Here is an 18,366-nt window from a genome sequence, read left to right on the forward strand (position 1 = left end):
TAGATCTAATGACTCCATAAAGGCGCCAAAGTTATCCAGCAGCCTCTGTAAACCCAAGCCTGTACGGGCAATGAGCACGGCATCATCCACGTATAGGAGGACCGGGATACCCGATCCCCCCGCACGCGGAATGTCTGCCTTAACCCCAATTAGGCATTTTTCCAGACCGTTAATGTAGATTGTGAAGAGAAGGGGGGCCAGAATACAGCCTTGTCTGACCCCCCGCCTGGAATTAAATTGGCTTGTACACATGCCCTCCTGCGTTACTCTGACGGCTGCTGCTAGGTTCTGGTGGAGGTCGCTAAGGAAGTAAACCAACGGTGCCTCTACTCCCATTTCAAGGAGAATGTTCCATAGTTTGGAGCGGTTCACCAGGTCGAATGCTGAAGATAAGTCCATGAACCCGAGGTATAAAAAAATTTCTTTAGCTATAGTGTATTTGTTAATCAAAAGATGTACATTTAAGCATTGGTCCATGGTGCTTCTATGTTGCCTAAATCCATACTGGAGGTTCGAGAGCACCCCCCTGTTAGACATCCAATCTCCCAATTTCTGTAAAATGACTCTGCCCATGATCTTGACGGCAGAGTCCAACAGGGAGATTGGCCTGTAACAGGCGGGGTCCTCTCTCCTCCCTTTTTTAAATATGGGTACAATTATTGAAGAGGCCCAGGAGGGAGGAAAACCCACTAGGGATGCTGCATTGAATACACTAGTTAAAATCTTTGCCCAAAAATTGGGGTACAAGATGTAAAGATCGGCAGGGACCCCATCAGGACCTGGGGACTTATGTTTCGATGTATCTCGGATAGCTTTTTCCACTTCCGATAGTTCAAATTTAACAAGTTGTATGGGGCGGCCCAAAGTGGAGCTTCCTAAACTTAACTCTCGGTGCTCCTTGTCACTAATGATACTCATAAAGTGTTTGAGCCACACATCATCCGGGATTACACATTCTGTGTCTAAATTATCTCTTTCCGAAAAAAATGACTGATTTATAGTAGCCCAGAACTTTCTGCTATCCTTCAACACATCGATTGACTGCAGGTTTTCCCATGCCTCCTCTTTAATTTTGCGTTTCCGCATAGATATTGCCTGTTTATAGTCCTTACGGAGAGAGACTAGGACCCTGTCCCTTGGTTTGCTCTTAAGGGCCTTTAAAAGAGCCCCCTGAGACTTAGAGCAAGAGGAATCAAACCATCTAAATGCCTTCTTGGTGTATGGCCTGCTCTCCTTATGTAAATTTACAGCAATTTGATTGCAGATTGCTGAGAAGGATGTTATCATTTCTATACCCACAGCATGTTCATCCAGACAGGTACCAAAATTTGTCTCTGCCTTAGTGACTAGATCCTTAACAAATGCCTCCGGGACTACGGCATCCCACTTAATCCGTCTTCCTTGAACTTTTGTGGATAAATTCTGTGGTGCAACCCTACCTGGATTAATGGTGACAGCCTTGCACCTCAATTCAACTTCCAAAGCAAGCGGGTTATGGTCACTAAAGGTTGATGGCGTTACTTTATACGCCCTAATTTTAATCAGGACGCGCTGGGATACAAAGATATAGTCAATTACTGACTCCGCACCTCGTCCTATAAAAGTGGGAACAGCCTCTCCACCATCTTCCTTAACCCCTTCCATGCTCATGACGAGCTCAGCTCGTCATGAGGCACAGTTGAGCTGTGCTGATGACGAGCTGAGCTCGTCATGAAACTATGGAAAGGAGCCTCATGCAGCACAGGAGGGGAAAATGCACAGCAGCGATGTGGTTAACAGGTTCGAGTAAATTTAGATTTGATAATAATTCCTCTAAGGCGTCCCCCTGTTTATTATGTTCAAAATGGGGTACTCTCCCGTTCGTTGATCCCTCCACATCTTCCCCATAGCAGTCCCATGGGCAAGGATGTAAGTTAAAATCTCCCATTAAAAGTATCTCATACTCAAAGGAGTTATTAAGCTTATAGACTGACAAACAGTGATCGAACACGCTAAAATCTTCCTTCTGAAGGGAGTTTCCCATTGCATTGTATAGATTTATTAGAAGGTAGTGTTGGTCCGAAATAAACCATTCTATTATTAGGAAATTATCTGACTCCCCGTTAAGTTTTCTAAAAGTGCCTATGAGGTTTAGGGAAATAAGGAATAGTAAACCCCCCTTTGGTCTCCCCGCGGGGATGGTAAAACTTTGATAACCATCTAGGATAAAACTAGACTCTGCATCCCAGGTTTCCTGGAAAGCCAGGATATCGAACTGCCTTATAAATTTTAGCCAAATGGTATCAGAGCTTTTTGATCTAATTCCCGCCACATTCCAGCTTAACATTTTACATGTGTTCACCCGATTTTGAGTTATATTGGTGGAATCACCCATCCCAATACCATGCTCAATGATTTCATGTCCCAGTCAATCATTAGATTCCATCTGTGAGAGAGGTGAGTATCGATTGCAAAGCTCTATCTCATCCCTATGGGGAAGGTGTGCCAGGGATTCTGTTTGTGTGGATGTTAATATGGATCTAGGTGGGACAGCAGATTCCCCCCCCCCCCCCCATGGCAGCCCCTGTGCAGATCTCCTCTGTGCATTTATCCTGGCCTGGTAAGATATGGTACATTTATTAATTTGAGGTGAGTTGTGGCGTATATTGTGCTGTTTAAATTGTTGATGGTGGTTATAAGCACCGAATGGGGGATAGAAAAGCCCCAGCGGGAGAGGTCTATTCCCCTTATTTTCAATATTCAAGCCATCCCAGAATAGCCGTTCAGCACTATGCCCATTATTAAAATTCACCACCACACAGTCTCCTGGAATTTTCTTTGGACAATGCCCCACCCAGTGAACCCTCCTTGCCATGGTGAGAGCACAGGCAACTTCATCACTACCCGTACTAAACTGATGGCACCACTGTCTAGCTTGGAACATCAGGTCAGCGGTCGTTTCAGTAGTATCTCCCCTGATTGGAGGTACCCCGGTAAACACTGCCACAAATGGGACTGCCTCTGGGGGCAACTCCAAAGTATGGCCCGGCTGCTGTTGACTCCTACTCCTATCGGATAGCTGACTATGTCTAATGTTTACTCCAGGCAGACAATCCCCGTCCTTTGCCCCTGCCTGGGGATTCCCTGTCAGTCTAATGGACCCACGTGAGCTAGTATTAGTGGTCGGGGTATCAGCTATGGGCTGGTTAACAACTGAGACCACTGGCTGAGTGGGACCCCCCATTGTCCCCCATTATTGTTTCAGTGTAACATCAATTTTCTCACATTTGGCCAGAAGGCCAGCTACGCATGTGTTTAAAGTGTCAACAATGTCTTTTGCGATGGACACAAGAGCTGGTTCCAGATGTGAAATAAATAAATCCTCCACCATTTTTCCGATTTGTTCCTTGAAGCAGGCATCTATTCGATATGTCTTAGCCATAGCTGTCTTTCTTCTGCCCGCCATGTTTAAGTGCTTTCCCTTCTGCTTCTGATACGGCTTGTGTAATGGAGCAGCAGGTGTGGTGGGTGGTTGCTGGGGAGAAGCTACCTGTGGAGTGTTAGGGTTAATGTGAGTAGAGATCACTCCCTGGGTGGTAATCACAAAATCACCCGGCTGTTTGCAGGGGGGGCTTGTGTAAGCTCTGTAGCATCGAGACCCAACTCTTTCTCTACCTTAGCGATCTCTTTAGTCAAAACCCCCACAGCAGAAGTTAGATAGGAAATGATCGATTCAGACTTTCTCGGATGTTTAGCTTTTGTCCCCTCATCCTCTTTGGCACATACCTTTTTCCTTTTGCCCATTGCGGATGTTAAGGTATAGTTGTTAGAGGGGTGGCCCGACCCGGCCTTCTCCGGCCACAGACGGCCTGCCCTCTGCCCGGGCTCAGCCCGGCGCAATCCTGCGTGTGTCCCGCGACACGGGAGGTGTTCCGTGCTGTTAAGCGCTTGCGGGCGCAGCAGGAGTGTCACAGGAGCGCCGGGGTGCCGGGGCTGCTGGGGAATGTAGTCCCGCTGTGGCCATTCCCCTCATGGCAATGGTGTGCTGTTTGCTGGCCGTTTCCCTCACGGCTGGGATGTCACTGGGAGTTGCTGGGCGTCGGGCGTTCCGCTCACGACAAGGCAGGACTGCCTGAATAATGTCCCCCGCGCCCCGCTCGGTGCTCCGCGCTGTTAAGCGCTTGCGGGCGCAGCAGGAGCGTCACGGGAGCGCCGGGGTGCCGGGGCTGCTGGGGAATGTAGTCCCGCTGTGGCCGTTCCCCTCACGGCAATGGTGTGCTGTTTGCTGGCCGTTCCACTCATGGCTGGGATGTCACTGGGAGTTGCTGGGCGTCAGCCGTTCCCCTCACGGCAAGGCAGGACTGCCTGAATAAAGGATAGAGTCGTTAACCCATTGTCCACTACAGAAAGTGATTTTTCCAAATGTATACAATCAATTTCTCGTATTTTTTCTGCTGTTTCAATTTGCATTACTTTCCAAGCTTCGTTGTGTGCAGCGTATATACCGGCCGCTATGAAACGTTTTTGACGCTGTTTGCGTGGTCCCAGTATGAAATCACGCAAGTCAGCACCGTCTTTAAGTAAAGTCAAGTGTTGCTTAATTTCAGCCAGTGTGGATTTCTGTAGCCACTCAAGGCATAGTTTCCCTACACTGTATGTTGTATTTTGTTAAGGAATCTATCTTGACAGTTATTAGTGTCTGTGGGCCAGATCAACCATTCTTTCCAATCAGGATTTGTTCTATTTTGGCGTAAAATATGGGATACGTCTATCTCCACATCTGTAGTGCTATTACTATCAGGTATGGGCTTCGGAATAGACGGTTTATTTAAGTCTTTTATCTTAGCTAAGCCAAGACAAGTAGTTTGTTGAATGGCATCATTCAGGAATATTATCTGTTCTGGGATTATGCAGGCTCTTAATAATGATTCTAGACCTTGTACCTGACAGTCTTTTGTACCCCAGATGGTTTTTGTTTCAATGTTGTTTTTCCAAAATTCAAAACCAAATGTAGACATTTCGTCATAACATTTTTCAGAATAAATCAATTTAATATTTGTCAACATTGTTTTCATTCCTGTCTTATTTAACATTTTGAAATAAAACGTTTCTGGATCACTGTTGTTAAACCCTGAGAAGTATGGAAATTTCTCAAAAAATGTTTTAGAACTGCCTTTTGGTGGAGTTGGACAATGTTCCCATTGGTTATAAGTTAAAACATTTCTAGGTTGAGCAGTTTTATGCATATAGTGATGACCATAGTGGTTAAAACAGTACAATTCTTCATAATTTGATGAACCCTGTAAATAATCATGTTCTGTGAATTTAGCTGACATTACTAAATCTGACATCATATTATTAATATTTTCAAAGTCCCAATCATCAGAGAAAGAACTTGGTGTCACAAAGTCACTCAAAGAAACTTTAAACTGGTGTGGATATTTCAAGAGCTCAATCGGGCCATAGATATCATATTCCGTTTTGTCCCATACTACCCCACCGGGTATTGGATTGGCTGTGATGTTTACTGATGACAGTTCTATCTTCTTGATGTGAGAGGATCTGTGAGGCTTTAGGACCAAGTTGATGTTCTGACTTGCTGTGTCCATTGTACTATATTTTCCATCAATAAATCTACCCAAACATAAAATCATGATGAGCCAAAGCAGGAGGAAAAGTACACCTAACACAATCCAAAATTCAATCCAAGGGGAAATCAGATAGGTTTCTTTAAGTTGATGAAAAAGTTCAGTCATTTTTTTCTTTGAAAGTTTTTGTTGCTGGCGTCTCTCCATGTTCACTCGGATTATCGGAAAAGTCATTGAAATTGATGAAGTAGCCAGATGCAGTTCTGTCAATTGGTGGAATTGCTTCCGGATTTCCATTGATCTTTGGATTTTCTTTTGTTACATTTGTATAGTCCGATGCTACATCGTTGTAGATTGGTGTTTCTTGACAAACTGTTGCAATTTGGGTTTCAAGAGGCACAAGTTCCATGGCTTTGTTGCATAGTCCTTTATTATTCACTGCAGGTTTATCAAATGTGATTAGTCTCTCAGTTTGAACCTCTTGTATTTTAGCAAGATTTGGTCTTCTGCTACTTCTTGGGAGTCCACTGGGCCTGCTACTTATTATCAGCCACATGGTTGTGGTTTCACCAGGTCGATGGATACAACTCGGTTCTCCTTTTTACCAGCAAGGGGCGGTAGTACAACTGATCTTGTTCTGCTGACAGCTAAGACAGGTACTGCTTTTCTGTAAGAAGGCCCAAATTCCTTCTTCACCATGATCTTTTCTCTGACCAGATCCCCAATCTTTGGAATCCAGACAGGTCTTGCTGGGACAGGTAGTTCTTCAGTGGTTGTTGGCTTAAACTTTATGTTACTTAGACTTTTTCTTGTTTCATTCAAGTCCTGTAAAACAGCCAAACGATCTTTGATATCAAAGGTTTTTTCTTCTACCACTGAAGTTTGACAATCTAAATCCTGGATGGTCATTCTAGTGCCGAACAATAGTTTGTATGGAGTGAAACCTTTCAGAGAATTTCTTGGCAGATTGTTAAGACTACATTGGACACTTGTTAAATGTTTGACCCACCCATCATCTGAACCTAATACCCTCGCCGTTATAGATTGCTTTATGTCACGGTTTTTTCTTTCCACTACCGCATTTCCCTCAGGATGGAAAGGAAAAGAGTACCGCAATGCAATGCCCATGCTGGTCATGGCCTCTTTGTAAGCTTGAGAGCTAAACGCAGGACCCTGGTCAGAATGTAGCATGCGAATTGCGTATATGCTGATGAAGACTCGCAAATCTTTTATAACAGTTCTGGCGTCAGCCGAGCGCTGGGGTCTACATCTTAAGTGAATCTAGTCTTAATAATTATGGGGACGCATTTCTCCTGCTGGATTTCTGCTTATAGATAGCCTGATGCTTTCTAATAAAGGTGTCCTGGCAATTGTCTGGTTCGGTTCACAACTGCGATCTCGGTTGCAGTCCTGACAGTTCATTACAAAGTTGTAAATTTGCACGCTCATCCCCGGCCACCAGTATTTTGATTGTAATTCTATTGGAGATTTCAAGATCTCTTTAGTGCCTTAGACCCAATCCCATGTGTGCGTCTTCGATCAAGAAGACTCTCCGGTTCGTGTTTGGAATTACTCTATCCCCCACTCCAGGGATTTTAGCAAAAGGAACGGAGTTTGCATCAATTATGTATGTATTACTGAGTGGATAGTTGAGAGGTAATGCTGCATAATCGCCTTTTAATGAGGCTTTTACCACCAGCATGTTTTCTCCATCTATGTGTTTTTAGAACACTTTTTTGTGGCTACGGAAGCCGGTTGAACCGCTTCTGTTGTGGCTCTGTTAGCCAATGAATTCCCTGCAACGTGAACGCCATCACGTTGATGACTCAGTGTATGTATCACGTGAGTCTTTCGTAGTTCTTTCTGTAAAAGAACTACCTGTTCCCATAGCTTTTTAAGCTTTATTGTAGCACCTGTGTCATCTTTGTAATCGTTGTGAATCCAGGTCTGCAAGCTCTTATTGTAAGACTGGACGCAGTAATGCGAATCGCACACTATTAGTGTGGGGAATTCGCGATCTGCATTTTCAAGCGCCATCTTTTTTCAGATCCCTGAGCTGAACAGTTTCTGAGTGATTCAGTTTTGGTGATTATTGGTCTGAATTTACCAAAGCGCCAGCGACCTTTAACAATCGCGCACGTTGCATTGTAGGATTTTTTATCTACATCGCAGTGTTGTGAAAATCTGTCCATGTAGATTACACAGTTGTATTGTTCTAGAGGCAGTATTTCGATTGGCAGAGGATATTCTTGTTCATATTCTAGATTTTCTAGTTTTTTCATTTTCGGGTCAAAATAGTGTTTCACGTCTTCTGCAGCAAGAGAAATTTCCCATTGTATCCATTTTGGATCTAATGCCACAGTTTTTAGATTGCGTGGGCTTGTTAATGCCTCAAGGGCTGATTCTGCTGTTAAAACAGATATTCTCTTCCCTTGGGCTAGGGCTCTTTCTTTTGCTACAGCAGTTTGAACCGCTATTAGAATTTTTTCAGTTGAACTGAATTGCATTTCAGCTTGTGTGTACAAGTGTGATTTGTAAGCTATTGGTACAGTTTCTCCCTCATTAGAGGTCAGGTACGTGAATCTGCATCTTCCTGGGATGACTCGGATTACAAGGTTGCGTACGTTTTCGCGTGTTTGCAATTTTGTTTTAGCTAACATTTCCGTTTGTAATGATCTTAAAATTTCTGTGTGTTCCTGAGTTCAATTTATTTGTTTGAAATCAGGTTTTATTAATTAATTTAGAGGTTTAACCCTTTCCGCATAATTTAGAATGTCTGTTCTTCCAAAAATCAGGAAACCTAGTATTGATTGTAAGTTCTTCAGCGTTTTTGGTGCTTGGAGTACAGCACACTTCTCTAAGAAGTTATCTGCTAGGCTTTTGCCTTCACTTGATAATTCATGTCCTAAAAACAGGACAGTTAGATGGGCAATTCTTGACTTTTTAAAGTTGAATTTGTAACCCTCTGATGCGAACCCAAGTATTATGGTATTCACTCTTTTTAAGTGAGTCTCCAGGTCATCATCTGTGAGGTAGATGTCATCGACATAAGATAATGCCTCATCATCATATATTTGTGTAACTCTGTTACCCTTGCTGAGAATAATCCTGGGCTATTCTTGAATCCCTGTGGGAGTCGCCACAATTGTTTTTGCGACCCCTATTATTGAGAAAGCAGTCAAATACCTGCTTTTAGGTGCAATGTTTTGACAAAAGAATCCATTAGAGATATCTAATGTCGTTTTGTATTTTTTGCGCACGATGTTATTCATTAGTGCGGCTCTGTGTGAGTTTTGTACTGCAAATGTTTTACAACAGGAGTTTAGGTGTCTGTAGTCCAAAACTAGACAATATGAATCGTCTGGCTTGGAGACAGGAAACAAAGGATTGTTCATTTGTGAGGTGCATGTTTCAATCACCCCTGATATTCAAGTTGATCTAAAATCTCTTTTACACTTTTTTTAGCTTCTTGTTTAACTGGGTACTGCCTTTGTGCAGTGGGTTGATCCTTTAACCGGATTTTGTGGGGAGGATAATCCTCATCCCATCCTACATGATTCTTATATAAACAGGGAATTGGGCCACTCCCCATTTTCTTGCAAATGTGTTATTATTTATGAATTGGGATATGATTTGAGAAGGCAGGCATAATCATTTCTTCGCCATGAGGGCACTCCCTGACAAACTCTGGTGGCCAGTCTTTTTCAGCTAACAGGATGTCATAGCCTTTCGAAAGGTTGTCCCAAAATAGACCCCTTACTTTCCTAGTCTTGTCCCCCTCTATACGTAATGTTATTTCATATAATTTATGGGGTTTGCTAACTCTGGTGTACGCAGTTTCCACTTGAATGTATTCATTCGTGTCCGCTGTCTCCAGAAGATTCATCACGATCTTGCGAGCTATTGTTAATTCTGCTGCGCTGTCTAGCATTGTCTGGGTCCACTCTCCGTTTTTCAGTTGTGTCCTCAGAATCCTCTGCATGTTTAATTTTAATACTGGCTACCTTCTTTCTTGGATATTGTAATTTTTTACTTTGATGAGCAGGTTCCTTGTCTTTGGACTTGACGTGCTCTTCTTTGTTGTCTGACCGTCCTCTTCTTTCCGATTTCTGTGAGGAAGTCTGAAAAGATCGAGAGGGACGTGAATCAATATCTTGATATCTGTCAGGTTTTCTCAATTTATTCCTATCTCTAAGGTTGTATCTTTTCTCAGAGGGTTCTCTTTGGGAAGATTTGCCTCCTCGGTCAGGAGATCTTTCTCTCCGTTGAGGAGACCTTCCTCTGGACTGGAATCGTTTTCCTTCCGAATCGATTGTTTATTACCCTCCCAACTCTTTTTTGGAGTGTTGAGATTATTTTTAATGAAGGTTTTTTCATGATTTTCAGTTAGTTGGAGTTTTACTGGTTTCCCATCCAAACTATCTCTTCCTAGTTCTTCATAGGAATTTTCTATCATTCTGGCAAGTTCAAATGGTTGGTCTGCTATATCTGTCTCTTTCAATTTCTGGCGGATCGCCACAGATGCTGCTTCTCCTTTTATGTTGGCTAGTAATATAGCCGAAACCTGTTTAAAGTCTTTCAGTAATTTCATACCTAGAGTTAAAGCAGGTTCTGGACCGTATTCATTTTGAATCTGTCTTAGTACAACTGGTATAACTGCCATAGACGGAACACCATGTGTTTTTGTGTAGATAGAAGCAAAGACCAAGCCCCAAGTGTCACAGTCTTCCACATGTGGTGCGATCCCCATTGGGAGGCAGATAGTCAGAATTCTGTGTTAACTGAACTAAAAGTTCTCTGTCTGACATTGTTTCAATGTCGGGGTGTGGTGTGTAGCTGGCTAGAACCGGCCACGTGGCTCCTGGTCTACCTAGTGGAGCGAGCCTGGTGATGTGATTTGGATGTTTCAGGGTGCCATTAAACCAGAGCAGGTGCTCTTGGTATTTTAGTGGAATTTCAACGTCCTCAAAAGGAGCGTATTCATCCGGAGGTTCCTCTATTTTGTAACAGTGTTACAGCGTGTGCTGCTGGAAAATGTATCCATGAATAGAATACCTCTGTCTGCCGATATTCATGGGCCTCTACCATGAATATGACTGTACCACCTCTTGATGATACTCCATTTTCTTTAAGTTTTTCAGTTATAGTTTTTCTTATAGTGACCGAAATGATTATAGCATTCGGGTCATTGCCTCGGAGACTTGTGACATCCGCTAAAAATTGAGCTGCTAATGCTTCTCTTTCTCTTTCTTCTTCACTTTCCATTATTTTATTGACTAAAAAAGTTTTGTTTGCAGAGCAATTTTCAAGGAAACAAAGATTAGGTGCACAATATTTTGGAACACTGTATCCTTCAACGTTGATTAAACCAAAAACCGATACATAGGATTCTCATCCTACTAAGTTCCGGTGGATATTAACCTTTTACCCACTCCAGACGTCTTTTGGAGTTTTTACGGGAAAAGGGGTCTATGTGAAAAGCCCAACTGAGTTACTTTAATGTCTTCCCTTAGATTATCGCCTTACCAAACGTTGGGCGCCATGTAGTGTAGTTCCTATATTCCCAATAGGCTCTGCGCATTGGAATAATATAAACAGCAGTGTAGACGTAGGACTGAGGTCATCTAGGTCTCTACTGACTATATTAGACTTAATTAGTTTTGCCAGCTAGCTCAGAGGTCACTAGAAACTTTCTCGAATGAATAGGGAGGGGTTAACTTCCCTGATTTAGACAAGAAGGGATTAGCTTCTGACAACCATATAACATGACAACTTTGCTCCCCCAGAATAAGGAGTGTATCTCCAGAGTCGTATGAAAACAATAGACAGCTATTTCACTCAGTCAATCGTGCATGCTTAGTTTCACCAGAGTGCAGAGAAATAGAGAGACTGGCGTTTTCAATAAAAGGTGTTATTTTATTGAGCAGTCTTCTTTCTCATGCAAGAGAAATGAATTGCCACAATTGCAATACTTATCAAGAAGTAAAGTGCGTACAGTAAAAGGAGTATTATGAAATAATACTGTAAAAGCAGTGATATGGTTTCTTAGCCATATGATACTTTAAAATGGATAAAATATATACATACATAAAAACATTGGCTAACGAACTCAACTGGTGCTTCTAAGATACGCCTACCCCGGTGTACCTGACCTAAGCCTAATACGTGGGAAGGAGTAAGTAAGTTGCAGTTTTAAGTTAAGTTAGGTTTTGCCAAGAATCTGAATCGAGAATTATCTCTAAGGTTTTAGTTAGCTCCGTACCTTGGTTATAGAATGAAGGAGGTCTTGTATCTCGTTTCTCAGGACTCGATCTCCCAGCAACCTGCGAGGGTGCCTGGAAACACCGGAGCTGGATTTTCTCGGCTGGAGAAAAAGACAGCGTCTCTCTCAGTGAGTCAAAGGGAGGGGTGGTTTCCTTCGGCTCTCGCATCAGCTCGGCTTACGGGCAAGTAGATAGCCGCTCTGCTCCCAACCACTGCGTGTTTGCTTAAGGCAACGTTGGTATATTTATACCTGAAAGGTGCCGGGTTTGACGTAAGGTTGGACATAAGACGTCAATAAGAACTAACAGTTCTTTCTGGACTCCAGGAGTTCTTGTGCAAATCAAAACAAAAGCAGGGGGAATTCCCGGGCTGCTGGAGGCTTGGTTTGTTTAAAGAATGCGTTGTACTTTCTAGGAGTCTATGGGAGTAGCCTTGCCGTATTTGCACTGCATGGGCTATTACTAAATATGGATGTGATTCTTATGCCTTTATAAGATATTATTTGTTATAACCACATAAGGGCATAAATCGGGAATATCGAATTAGGGTCCTAGATAGAATCACAACAATGTAACTGCCCATGTCATGAATGATGTAATGTTTGAGGTCATTAGCAGTACATTGCGGGGGCGTAAGTTATAGTTAGCTCAGGTAACTATAACTGCTGAATTTCACTGGTTGTGTATGAGTGAAATCTGAGTCTAACTATACCGTCCCTGTAATCTTTGTTTTTTCAGCAAATTTCTAGTTTTTTTAACGTTAATTAAGATGCATATCACAATGGATGGTTGGGGTTGGAAGCAGGGCCTGGCATTGTGCTGCCCCACCCAAGCTTGCTGCTCCTGCCTTCCCTCCTCCTAGCCTTCCATTGTCCAATTTCACGTTCCTGATCCCTTATTACAGCCATGTGCTGCTTAGCTTCTGTGCTTAGGTTGCGGCTCCTATTCTCCTTCCCCCATCCCTCCGATGTCTCTGTGTATGCCCCTGCTCCATCATTTTTGCCCACCATGTTACATGGACCTGCCACTCCTATCTACTCTGAGTGTTCTGTTGAGCTGCCACTCTCCTCCCACCTGCCTAACATTCTCAGATGACTGTAACCCATCCCTGCCACCTCCACCCTGCCTGTCTACATTCCATGCCCCTATCCCCTTCCTCCTGTCCCCTATGGTCCATTTTCACTGCCACACCCTTCTGCCCTACCTGGTCTGTTGTGCTGCAACAGCTCCTCCTGTCTGCCCAGCATGGTCTGTCGTGAGGCCCCTTCCCCTGTACTCTCTTGTCTGTGCCCATGTTCTGACCCTCCCTTCCATCCTCCATGGTCCTTTGAGCATGCCCCTGCACCCTCCTTCTTGCCCATCATAGCCATTATGCTGCCACTAACCCTCCTGCTTGCCCTGCATGGCCTTCTGTACTGCCACGGCTCCTACCACCTTCCCTGTGTGGTCAGCTAGCTTGCCCCTGACCCCCTCCTACCTTCCCTCCATGGTCTGTGTATATGCCATTATAGTCTCATTGAAGCTCTCCATGGTGTGTCTTGCTTCTAGTGCCTATCCTGCCTGACCTCCAAGTTCATCTTTCTGCTCCTGCCCCGCCCCCTTGCCTCCAGCCCTCTGTTTCCATGTGCAGACTCCTATTCCCTCCCTCCTGGCTTGTCTGTTCCATTGTAATGCCCCTGATCCGTCCCTCCTGCCCTTTATGGTCTGTAATGCTGCAGCTTTCTCTCCTGTCTGTCCATTATGTTCAGCTAACTACCATTGCCTCTTTCCCCTCTGCTCTCTGTTGGCCATGTGCATGGTCCTGGCCCCTCCCTTTTGTTTTCTATGGATTGTTGTGCTGCACTCCCTTCCCGCATGCCTTGTGTGGTGTATTGTGCTGCTGCAAACCCTGATGCCTGTCCTGTAGGGTCAGTTTGGTGCACCTCTCCATGTCCCTCTGTTATCCGAGTCCAAGTCCCTACCCCAATTCCTCCTGCCTTCCATGATCTAATGTACCATTCTTGCTAACATTTTGAACCTGGTAAGAGAGAGATTTTGAAAAAAAATGGGGTATTGATTTTCCCCTTTGACTTACATTGAAAAAGAGGAGATTGTAGACAGGAGACAGATCAAATAAAGCCCATTTGGGCTTAAAAACATTGGACGTTTCCTGGCAGAATCGGGTCTGTTGGCATGTATGGTTGTACTACCACTGCCCCTTCCTCCTGCACACAATGGTCTATTATATTGCCACAGCCTCTCTTGCCAGTCCTATATTGTTGGTTTATTGCCCCTGCCCCCTTTCCATTGCCCTCCATAGTCTGTTGTGCTGCCACTGCCCTTCCTGCCTGCCCAGTGTGGTCAAATTGTTGCCTCTGCACTCTCCTTCCTGCCTTCAATTTTTAGAGTCCGTGCACCTGGCCTCTGTCTCTCAAAGGTATCCTAATGAACAACTAGATTGCTAACATTCTATATTTATTACAAAGTGTGGAACGCCTGACGTCATCTTGATGTAATCAAAACTGTAATACCTAGAGCATTTCCTTTAGAAATTACATATAAGAGAGGGTCTTTTTTGCATCAAAATTATGGTTAGTGCTCTACAAAACTAAAATGAGGTCATATTTTCTGAGTTTTCAAATAGCCACAAAGCACTTTTAAATTATTTGTTATCTTTATGGTTTTTTTATCCAGTTGACCACTCGATTAAATATTGCACTTAGGAGAGAGGCTGTGGTTACTTCCAGGGGTGCAGGCTTTGCAACTGGGGAACCAGGTTGGAGTTTCTGCTTCAGCTTGACATTCTGTGATTCTGGTCAATGATCTCCCCATGTCTAAAACCAAAATGAATTTGTTCTTGTGTGATGTAACCAATGCTCATGTAAAGCACTCCAATACCTGCCAAGTCTGCACTATATAAAACTGCAAAAACACAAAAAATAAAAAGGGGTTTACACAGTTCTGTCATTGGGCTACACGTGGGCTATATCTGGGTGATGTTTGTGCTACATTTAGGCTCTTTTGTCTCTGGTGGCCATCTTGGGAGACTTATTTGTTATGAAGTTTCATGATTTCCTCATTTACTGCAGTCTCCTCAGTAGGAAATACTTTCAGTTTTTTACTTTGTTCCATCAAGAAGGCATTCAGATGTGCCACATATTTGCCATAAATTCTGAATGTTAGCACTCTAGCTGCTCTTTAGATCACTGTCGTAAAGCTACTGCTCACCAGGGACGTCTGCTGCTGGTATTCAAAGTGCATGTTTCAGTCTGCATGTCAGAATTATTTTATGAAATAGAAGAGGATTTGAGAAGTCACTCAAAATGTGCCCTAAGTTTTTCTTTCTGCAGCACTAATCATACTTTCTATGGCAAAATGAACCCCCCCATTTTCTTCCTTTTTAAATGAAAAGTTTTAAGAGTTACCACTTTATTCCAATCAAGATGGCTTCAGGTGTGCAATACGTTTGTCATAGGTAGGACTGTTAGTGCTCTAATTGTTCTTTAGAACACTCTGGGAAGCTGCAGTAGAACACAAAGGAATCAACTGACAGTCTCTGCCCTTGTTGGATGTACATGTTTTACTGAGAATGTCCGACTTCATTCTCACATGACTGAGAAAGATAATGTGAATTTACAGAAAATATGCTCTCAGTTTAGCTTATAGATCACCTTCTAAACCTCTGTGGGAAAAGCATGAGAAAATTGTTTTCTCTCAAACATGATTCATAAGATTCCAGTAGAAGGCTTTTTCACATGGTAATATCACCTTAGAACACACCACAATTTCTAAAATGAGTATGGAACCATGAACAAATGATTTATAATGTAACTAAAGTCTTAAAACCTTCTATTAACTGCAATGCTTTTTAATGAGGTGCTATCATGTATATTGGTCCCAAGATGGCTGCCAACACTTCTTGGATGAAGTGCTGCCAGCCAATCATATCTCACGATGAGATGTGTGGTTAGGCTCCGCCCAGATATATATTTCTTTTCACATTAATATTTCAAAAACTACTGAACGGATTTACACCGTTTAACAAAAAGGGCTCTTTCTGAACCAAGGGATACCTTTTTGCCAAATTTGGTGTAATTCCGTTCAGCAGTTCTGGGAGCCCCCTTTTTTCTCGGCCCCCGCTTACCGAATCACCCCGAAACTTTCAAGAAAGGAGCGGACCGAAGGGGGCCATATGTTTTTTAAAATTTCGCGAAGATTCCTTAATCGGCGCCAAAGTTATTGGGAATAGAATGATGCGATTTTCCTACGGGAACTAGGTGCTAACTATAACTACCTATTGGTGACCGCCAGTAGGTAATATATATGGAAAATGCTACTTACCAGTATGCATTTGTTCTTAGCATGTAGAGCTGTAGAGTTACACACTGTAGCATAGATCGCCATCTAGTGTTGGGCCCAGATGTTTGCACTTGTTTTTGTCCTGAAAAGTTCTTAGGAAGTCACAAGATAGGTGACTCCTCCTTTGGATCACATTGAGCATGAGAACGGCTCCATCCTGAGATTGTTTTTCGCCATTAGGGAAATGATGGAGCTTTGCACTAAAGAAGGATGTCCATGTAAGCTGTATCTAATTAAGATAATACTGGAACAGATAAAGGTAGCCGGGGAGGCGGTTGGGCATGTGTAACTCTGCAGGTCTACATGCCAAGAACAGATGCAAACTGTTAAGTAGCATTTTCCGTTCGAGGCATATGAGCTGCAGATTACACACTGTAGCAGAGATTATACAGCAGTGTCCACTCTTAGCGGTGACCACCCATATCTGTTGCAGTAGTTTGAAATAGTGTTTTGAGTACAGCCTGGCCCACAGTAGCTTGTTGTTTAGTTTGCACATCTACACAATGGTGTTTTGTGAATGTGTGCGGTGTAGACCATGTAGTTGCTTTGCAGATGTCATCTAGGGGAATGTTCCCTAAAAATGCCATTGAAGCCCCTATCTTTCTTGCAGAATGGGCTTTAGGAGGAACGGACAATGTACATTTAGCTTTCTGATAGCAAATTTGTATACATTTGACAATCCATCTAGCTAACCCTGATTTTGATATAGGGTTGCCTATAGTAAGAAATACACGAAAAGCGGTTTGGTCTTACGAAAGGGTTGTGTTCTTTCAATGTAGTATAACAATGCTCTTTTGACATCTAGTGTATGGAGAGCTCTTTCTGCGACCGTTTGTGGCTACGAGAAAAAAACGGCCAGTTTCACAGATTGATTGAGGTGGGAGGGAGAAATGACTTTAGGAAGGAATTTAGGATTAGGACGGAGAACAACCTTAGTATGATGCATTTGCAGAAAAGGTTCTTGAATAGTTAGTGCTTGTAGTTCACTAACTCTCTGTAGAGAAGTAATAGCTACCAGGAACACGACCTTCCATGTTAGAAAATTGTAGTTCACATTTATGTAAAGGTCCGAAGGGAGGTTCCATTAGCAGTGTGAGAACATTGTTTAAATTCCACAATGGTGAAGGTGGTACTCTGAGAGGAATTATTCTTTTAAGTTCTTCCACAAAGGCTTTAATAGCAGGTACTCTGAAGAGTGATAGATGCTGTCTATTTTGTAAATATGCTGCTATGGCAGCAAGATGCAATCTGATAGACATGTAGGCTAAATTACATCTCTGGAGGTGTAGTAAGTAGCCTATGATGTGTTCAATGGACACATCTAGAGGGTTGATATTGTTGTTACGACAATATATTACAAAAAGTTTCCACTCAGCTGCATAGTATGCTCTAGTGGTTGGGCGTATAGCTTCTTTAATGACATTCATGCAGTCAGGAGGAAGGTTAAGGTAACCGAATTCTAGGACCTCAGGAGCCAGATCGCAAGGTTGAGCTGAGCTGGGTCCGGGTGTCTGATCTCTCCATGGTTCTGGGTTAAGAGGCATGGATCTAGGTACAGTTTTTGGTGTGGTACTACAGAAAGTTCCAGCAGCGTGGTTTACCACAGTTGTCTGTCCCACGTTGGAGCAACTAGAATGAGGGTTTGGGAGTGCTGCTGTAGTTTGCGCACTACTAGTGGCATGAGTGGGAGAGGTGGAAAAGCGTACGCAAATCTGCCTGACCAGTTCATCCATATTGCATTGCCTTTGGACAGTGGGTGTGGATATCTGGTGGCGAAGCTTGGGCATTTGGCGTTTTCGTGGGTGGCAAAAAGGTCTATCTGAGGTTGTCCCCACATCTGAAAGAACGGTTGAAGAACTTGCGGATGGAGTACCCACTTGTGGATCTGTTTGTGTTTGACGGCTCAACAGATCTGCCATGGTGTTTTGTACCCCTGGAACATGTTAGCCCAGCGCCATATGTTCTTTGCTAGCTGAGAGAGTTGCACGGAGTGTGTTCCGCCCTGTTTCTGTATGTAATACATGGCTTTCATGTTGTTCGTGCAGACTAATATAGTCTTGTTTGATATCTGCTTCTGGAATGCTTTTAAGGCTAGAAATATGGCTAGTAACTCCAGGTGGTTGATATGGAGTAACTTTTGTTGTGGCGTCCACCTGCCTTGCATGGTGTGTTGCAGTAGCTGTGCTCCCCAGCCGGAG

General features: G+C 43.3%; 1 protein-coding gene across 2 annotated transcripts in view; it reads right to left on the reverse strand.

Annotated features, from left to right (window-relative positions):
- KLC3 (kinesin light chain 3) overlaps positions 1-18,366 on the reverse strand; it is an 819,433-nt gene that overhangs the window by 663,387 nt on the left and 137,680 nt on the right. The window lies entirely within an intron of this gene.

This window comes from Lissotriton vulgaris, chromosome 9 (genome assembly GCF_964263255.1).
Source record: "Lissotriton vulgaris chromosome 9, aLisVul1.2, whole genome shotgun sequence".
Classification (NCBI taxonomy): domain Eukaryota; kingdom Metazoa; phylum Chordata; class Amphibia; order Caudata; family Salamandridae; genus Lissotriton; species Lissotriton vulgaris.